Genomic DNA, 7,694 nt, shown 5'->3' on the forward strand with positions numbered 1-7,694 from the left:
TTTACCAAAATGCATTATCATACATTTTTCAACACTGTATTCCATCTGCCGCTTTTTTGCCCATTCTTCCAATTTGTCTAAGTCCTGCTGCAATTGCATTCCTTCCTCGGCACTACATACTCCTCCACCTATCTTCGTATCATCTGCAAACTTAGCCACAAAGCCATCAATTCCATTATCTTTCCTGTAACACCATAGGATTTTATCTTGTTAAGCGGCCTCATGTGTGGCACCTTATCAAATGCCTTTTGGAAATCCAAATAAATGACATCCACTGCCTCTCCTATGTCCACCCTGCTTGTTACTTCCTCAAAGAACTTGTCAGGTAAGAATTCCCTTTACAGAAACCATGCTGACTTTGACTTATTTTATCAAAGTATCCTGAAACCTCATCCTTAATAATAGAGTCCAACATTTCACAACCACTGAGCTTAGGCTAACTGGCCAATCATTTCCTTTTGCTTTCCTCCCTTCTTAAAGAGTGGAGTGATATTTGCAAATTGCTGTCCTCCAGAACCATGCCAGAATCAGGTGATTCTTGAAAGATCATCCATTATTTCTTCAGCAACCTCTCTCAGGATGTAGACCATCTGGCCCAGATAACTTATCCACCTTAAGACCTTTGCGTTGCCTGGCAATTTCTTTCCTTTGTAGTCACAATGGCACTCACTCCTACCCCCCAACACACACAGACCACTGACACACTGCTAGTGTCTTCCTCAGTGAAGATAGATGCAAAGTACTCATGAAGTTCATCTGCCATTTCTTTGTCCCCCATTACTACTTCACCAGCATCATTTTCCAGTGCTCCAATATCAACTTTCAACTCCCCTTTACTCTTTATATAACTAAAGAAACTTTTAGTAACCTGATTTATACTATTGGCTAGCTTTTTTAGTTGCCTTTTGTTGGACTTGAAAACTTCCAAATCATCCAACTTCCTACTCATTTTTGCTACCTTATATGCCCTTTCCTTGGCTTTTATGCAGTCCCTAACTTCCCTTGTCAGCCATGGTTGCCTCCCCCTGCCATCGGAGAACTACTTCAGTGGGACATATTTGCCCTGCGCCTTGTGAACTGTTCCTAGAAACCAGTCACCTCTGCTCTGCCGTCATCCCCGCCAGTATCCTCCTCCAATCTACCTGGGCAAGCTCCTCTCTCATGCCTCTGCAATTCCCTTTATTCCATTGTGATACTGATACTTGTGACTTATGCTTCTCCCTCTCAAATTGCAGTATGAATTCAATCATATGATCACTGCCTCCTAAGGGTTCCTTTATAAGACCACAAGATATAGCAGAAGTAGGCCATTCGGCCCATCGAGTCTGCTCCGCCATTCAATCATGGGCTGATCCAATTCTTATGGTCATCCCCACTCCCCTGCTTTCACCCCATACCCTTTGATGCCCTGGCTAATCAAGAACTTATTTATGTTGAGTTCCCTAATAAGATCTGGATTATTACACAACACTCAGTTGAAGATGGCCTTTCCCTGAGTAGGCTTAAGCCCAAGCTGCTCTACAAAGCCATCTCGTAGGCATTCAACAAGTTCCCTCTCGCGAACTGATGCCAACCTGATTTTCCCCTTGCATATTGAAGTCCCCCATTACAATTGTGTCATTACCCTTATTACAAGCCTTTTCCAGCTCCCTTTGCAATCTCAACCCCACATCTTGGCTACTATTTGGATTTCGTAATGTTGTTTTTTTACCCTTGCAGTTTCTTAACTACACCTACAAAGATTTAACACTCTCTGACCCTGTCACCTTTTTGTGAAGATGTAATCAATCTCTTACCAACACAGCCACACCACTGCCTACGCCTTCCTACCTGTCCTTTTGATACAAGGTATATCCTTTGATGTTAAACTCCCTACTATGGCCTTCTTTCAGCCACGACTCAGTGATGCCCACGTCATACTAACCAATCTCTAATTGCCCCACAAGTTCATCCACCTTATTCTGAATACCACCCACATTTAAATACAGAACCTTCAATCCTGCATTCTTCATCCTTTTAAATTTTACCTCTGTGGTGCAATTTAACTCTTTTCTCTGTCTGCATTTGTACCCAGTCACTGGCTTGACCTTCCTTACATTCATGTTACATCCATCATGTAAACCCGCTGGCTCAATCTTAGCTCTGTCATACTGGTTCCCGTCCCCCTGCCATATTAGTTTAAACTACTCCTGACAGCTCTAGTAAACCTGCCTGCAAGAATTTAAGTGCAACTCATCCCTTTTGAACAGGTCACACTTGCCCCAGAAGAGGTCCCAGTTATCCAGAAATCATAATCCCTGCTTCCTGCTCCAATTATTCAGCCACGCATTTATCTGACACCTCATTCTATTCCTATCCTCGCTGTCGCAAGGCACAGGCAGCAATCCCGATTACTACCCTTGAGGTCCTGCTTCACAACTTCCTTCCTAACTCCCTGTATTCTGTTTTTAGGACCTTCTCCCTTTTTCAACCTATGTCATTGGTACCAATGTCTGCCACAATTTCTTGCTGCTCACCGTCTCGTTTCAGGGTATTATGGAGCTGTCAGAAACATTGCAGACCTTGGCACCTGGAAGGCAAACTACCATTTGTGTTTGTTTTTCATGTCCACAGAATCGCCTATCTGTCCCCCAAACTATAGAGTCTCCTACTACCGCTGCCATCCTCTTAGGTTCCTCTCTCCTCAGAGTCACAGGGCCAGACTCCAAGCCAAAAGCACAGTCGCTGTATGTCCCTCCCCCTCCCACCAGTACTCAAGATGGAGTACTTATTGTTGAGGGGGAAGGTCACAGGGGTACTCTCTACTATCTGATGTTCTCCCTTTCCTCTGCTGACAGTCACCATTTATCTGTCTCCTGTGGCCTTGCATTGGCTACCTCCCTGTAGTTCCTGTCTATCAACTCTTCACTTTCCTAAATGAGCAAAAGTCATTGAGCTGCAGAAGGAGCTTCACTCCGTGTCTCACTCTGGGACTGTGTGATGGAAGAGTGTGGAGGGAGCTTCACTCTGTGGTTGACCCTGGGTGTGTGTGGAGAGAGCTTTACTCTGTGTCTGGCCCTGGGAATACATCATGGGACAGAGCAGAGGGAGCTTCGCACTCTGCTTGACCCTCAGAATGTACGAAGGGAGCATCACTCTGTGTCTGGGTTGGGACTATGTGATGGAAGAGTGTGGAGGGAGCTTCACTCTGTGGTTGACCCTGGGAATGTGTAGGGGGAGCATCACTCTGTGTCTGACTCTGGGACAATATAGAGGAAGCTTCACACTGTCCCTGACCCTTGGAAGGTGTGAAGGGAGTTTCACTCTGTGCCTGAACCTGGAAGTTGGTGCAAAGGGAGCTTCAATCTGTGTCTGACCCCATGCGATGGGATGGTAGTGGCACACTCTGACCACGGGTGTGTGTGATGGGAAGTTGTGGGGAAGGGTTCACTCTATACTTCACGCAAGGAGTGTGTGATGGGATGGTGTGGTGGGAACTCCCTGACTCTGGGAGTGTGTGATAGGACAGTGTGGAGGGAGTTTCATTCTGTGTCTGACCCAGGAGTGTGTGATGGGACAGTGTGGAGGGAGTTTCATTCTGTGTCTGACCCAGGAGTGTGTGATGGGACAGGGTGGAGGGAGTTACGCTCTGTGTCTGACCCCAGGAGTGTGTGATGGGACAGTGCGGAGGGAGTTCCATTCTGTCTCTGACCCAGCAGTGTGTGATGGGACAGTGTGGAGGGAGTTTCATTCTGTGTCTGACCAAGGAGTATGTGATGGGACAGTATGAAGGGAGATTCACTCTGTGTCTGACCCAGGAGTGTGTGATGGGATGGTGTGGAGGGAGAATCGCTCTGTGTCTGATCATGGAGTGTGTGATCGGACAGTGCGGTGGGAGTTTCACTCTGTGTCTGACCCAGGAGTGTGTGATGGGACAGTGTGGAGGGTGATTCACTCTGTGTCTAACCCTGGGAATGTGTGATGGGATGGTGTGGAGGTAGTTTTGCTCTGTCTGATCCAGGAGTGTATGATGGGACAGTGCGGAGAGAGTTTCATTCTGTGTCTGATCCAGGAATGTGTGATGGGACGGTGTGGAGGGAGCTTCACTCTGGGTCTGACCTTGGGAATGTGTGATGGGACGGTGTGGAGGGAGTTTTGCTCTGTCTGATTCAGGAGTGTGTGATCGGACAGTATGGAAAGAGTTTTGCTCTGTGTCTGATCCAGGAGTGTGTGATGGGACAGTGTGGAGGGAGCACCACTCTGTGTCCGATTCAGCAGTGTGTGATGGGACAGCGTGGAGGGAGTTTCGCTCTGTGTCTGATCCATGAGTGTGTGAAGGGACAGTGTGGAGGGAGTTTCACTCTGTGTCTGACCCCGGGAGTGTGTGATGTGATAGCGTGGAGGGAGTTTCTCTCTGTGTCTGACCCAGGAATTGTGTAAAGAGAGTTTCACTCTGTGCCTAAATCTGGGAGTGTGATGGGACAATATAGAGGGAGCTTCACTCTGTGCCTGACCCTGGAAGTGTGTGATAGGACAGTGTGGAGAGAGACTCACTCTGTGTCTGTTTCAGCAGTGTGTGATGGGACAGTGCAGAGGGAGTATCATTCTGTGTTTGATCCAGGAGTGTGTTGATGGAACAGTCTGGAGGGAATTTCACTCTGTGTGATCCAGGACTGTGTGATGGGACGGTGTGGAGGGAGCTTCACTCTGTGTCTGACCTCGGGAATGTGTGATCGGACAGTGTGGAGGGAGTTTCATTCTGTGTCTGACCCAGGAGTGTGTGATGGTACAGTGTGGAGGGAGTTTCACTCTGTGTCTGACCCCGGGAGTGTGTGATGGGACAGAGTGGAGGGAGTTTCGCTCCGTGTCTGACCCAGGAGTGTGTGATGGGACAGTGTGGAGGGAGTTTCATTCTGTGTTTGACCCAGGAGTGTGTGATGGGACAGTGTGGAGGGAGGTTCATTCATTGTCTGACCCAGGAGTGTGTGATGGGACAGTGTGGAGGGAGTTACGCTCTGTGTCTGACCCCAGGAGTGTGTGATGGGACAGTGTGGAGGGAGTTACACTCTGTGTCTGACCCCAGGAGTGTGTGATGGGATAGTGTGGAGAGAGCTTCAGTTAATGCTGGACCTCAGCAATGTTTGATAGGGTAGTACAGAGGGAGCTTCACTCTGTGTCCGAACCTGGGGATGTGTAATGGGACAGTGTGGAGTGAGCTTCACTCTGTGTCTGACCCCAGGAGTGTGTGATGGGACAGTGTCCAGGGAACTTCACTCTGTCTGACCCGGGAAATGTGCAATGGGATGGTATGGAGGGAACTTGCCTCTGTGCCCGACCCCGGAATTGTGTAAAAAGAGTTTCAGTCTGTGCCTAATTCTGGGAGTGTGATGGGACAATATAGAGGGAGCTTCACTCTGTGCCTGACCCTGGAAGTGTGTGATGGGACAGTGTGGAGAGAGACTCACTCTGTGTTTTGATTCAGCAGTGTGTGATGGGACAGTGCGGAGGGAGTTTCATTCTGTGTCTGACCCCAGGAGTGTGTGATGGGATAGTGTGGAGGGAGTTTCATTCTGTGTTTGATCCAGGAGTGTGTTGATGGGACGGTGTGGAGGGAGCTTCACTCTGGGTCTGACCTTGGGAATGTGTGATGGGATGGTGTGGAGGGAGTTCTGCTCTGCCTGATTCAGGAGTGTGTGATGGGACAGTGTGGAGGGAGCATCACTCTGTGTCTGATTCAGCAGTGAGTGATGGGACAGCGTGGAGGGAGTTTTGCTCTGTGTCTGATCTCGGAGTGTGTGATCGGATAGTGCGAAGGGAATTTCACTCTGTGTCTGATCCAGGAGAGTGTGATGGGACGGTATGGAGGGAGCTTCACTTTGTGTCTGACCCAGGAGTGTGTGATGGGACAGTGTGGAGGGAGTTATGCTCTGTGTCTGACCCCAGGAGTGTGTGATGGGACAGTGTGGAGGGAGTTACACTCTGTGTCTGACCCCAGGAGTGTGTGATGGGATAGTGTGGAGAGAGCTTCAGTTAATGCTGGACCTCAGCAATGTTTGATAGGGTAGTACAGAGGGAGCTTCACTCTGTGTCCGATCCTGGGGATGTGTAATGGGACAGTGTGGAGTGAGCTTCACTCTGTGTCTGACCCCAGGAGTGTGTGATGGGACAGTGTCCAGGGAACTTCACTCTGTCTGACCCGGGAAATGTGCAATGGGATGGTATGGAGGGAACTTGCCTCTGTGCCCGACCCCGGAATTGTGTAAAAAGAGTTTCAGTCTGTGCCTAATTCTGGGAGTGTGATGGGACAATATAGAGGGAGCTTCACTCTATGCCTGACCCTGGAAGTGTGTGATGGGACAGTGTGGAGAGAGACTCACTCTGTGTCTGTTTCAGCAGTGTGTGATGGGACAGTGCAGAGGGAGTATCATTCTGTGTTTGATCCAGGAGTGTGTTGATGAAACAGTCTGGAGGGAATTTCACTCTGTGTGATCCAGGACTGTGTGATGGGACGGTGTGGAGGGAGCTTCACTCTGTGTCTGACCTCGGGAATGTGTGATCGGACAGTGTGGAGGGAGTTTCATTCTGTGTCTGACCCAGGAGTGTGTGATGGTACAGTGTGGAGGGAGTTTCACTCTGTGTCTGACCCCGGGAGTGTGTGATGGGACAGAGTGGAGGGAGTTTCGCTCCGTGTCTGACCCAGGAGTGTGTGATGGGACAGTGTGGAGGGAGTTTCATTCTGTGTTTGACCCAGGAGTGTGTGATGGGACAGTGTGGAGGGAGGTTCATTCATTGTCTGACCCAGGAGTGTGTGATGGGACAGTGTGGAGGGAGTTACGCTCTGTGTCTGACCCCAGGAGTGTGTGATGGGACAGTGTGGAGGGAGTTACACTCTGTGTCTGACCCCAGGAGTGTGTGATGGGATAGTGTGGAGAGAGCTTCAGTTAATGCTGGACCTCAGCAATGTTTGATAGGGTAGTACAGAGGGAGCTTCACTCTGTGTCCGAACCTGGGGATGTGTAATGGGACAGTGTGGAGTGAGCTTCACTCTGTGTCTGACCCCAGGAGTGTGTGATGGGACAGTGTCCAGGGAACTTCACTCTGTCTGACCCGGGAAATGTGCAATGGGATGGTATGGAGGGAACTTGCCTCTGTGCCCGACCCCGGAATTGTGTAAAAAGAGTTTCAGTCTGTGCCTAATTCTGGGAGTGTGATGGGACAATATAGAGGGAGCTTCACTCTGTGCCTGACCCTGGAAGTGTGTGATGGGACAGTGTGGAGAGAGACTCACTCTGTGTTTTGATTCAGCAGTGTGTGATGGGACAGTGCGGAGGGAGTTTCATTCTGTGTCTGACCCCAGGAGTGTGTGATGGGATAGTGTGGAGGGAGTTTCATTCTGTGTTTGATCCAGGAGTGTGTTGATGGGACGGTGTGGAGGGAGCTTCACTCTGGGTCTGACCTTGGGAATGTGTGATGGGATGGTGTGGAGGGAGTTCTGCTCTGCCTGATTCAGGAGTGTGTGATGGGACAGTGTGGAGGGAGCATCACTCTGTGTCTGATTCAGCAGTGAGTGATGGGACAGCGTGGAGGGAGTTTTGCTCTGTGTCTGATCCAGGAGTGTGTGATGGGACACTGTGGAGGGAGTTTCATTCTGTGTCTGACCCCAGGAGTGTGTGATGGGACAGTGTGGAGGGAGTTACGCTCTGTGTCTGACCCCA

Source organism: Mobula birostris, chromosome 5, assembly GCF_030028105.1.
Source record: "Mobula birostris isolate sMobBir1 chromosome 5, sMobBir1.hap1, whole genome shotgun sequence".
Lineage (NCBI taxonomy): Eukaryota > Metazoa > Chordata > Chondrichthyes > Myliobatiformes > Myliobatidae > Mobula > Mobula birostris.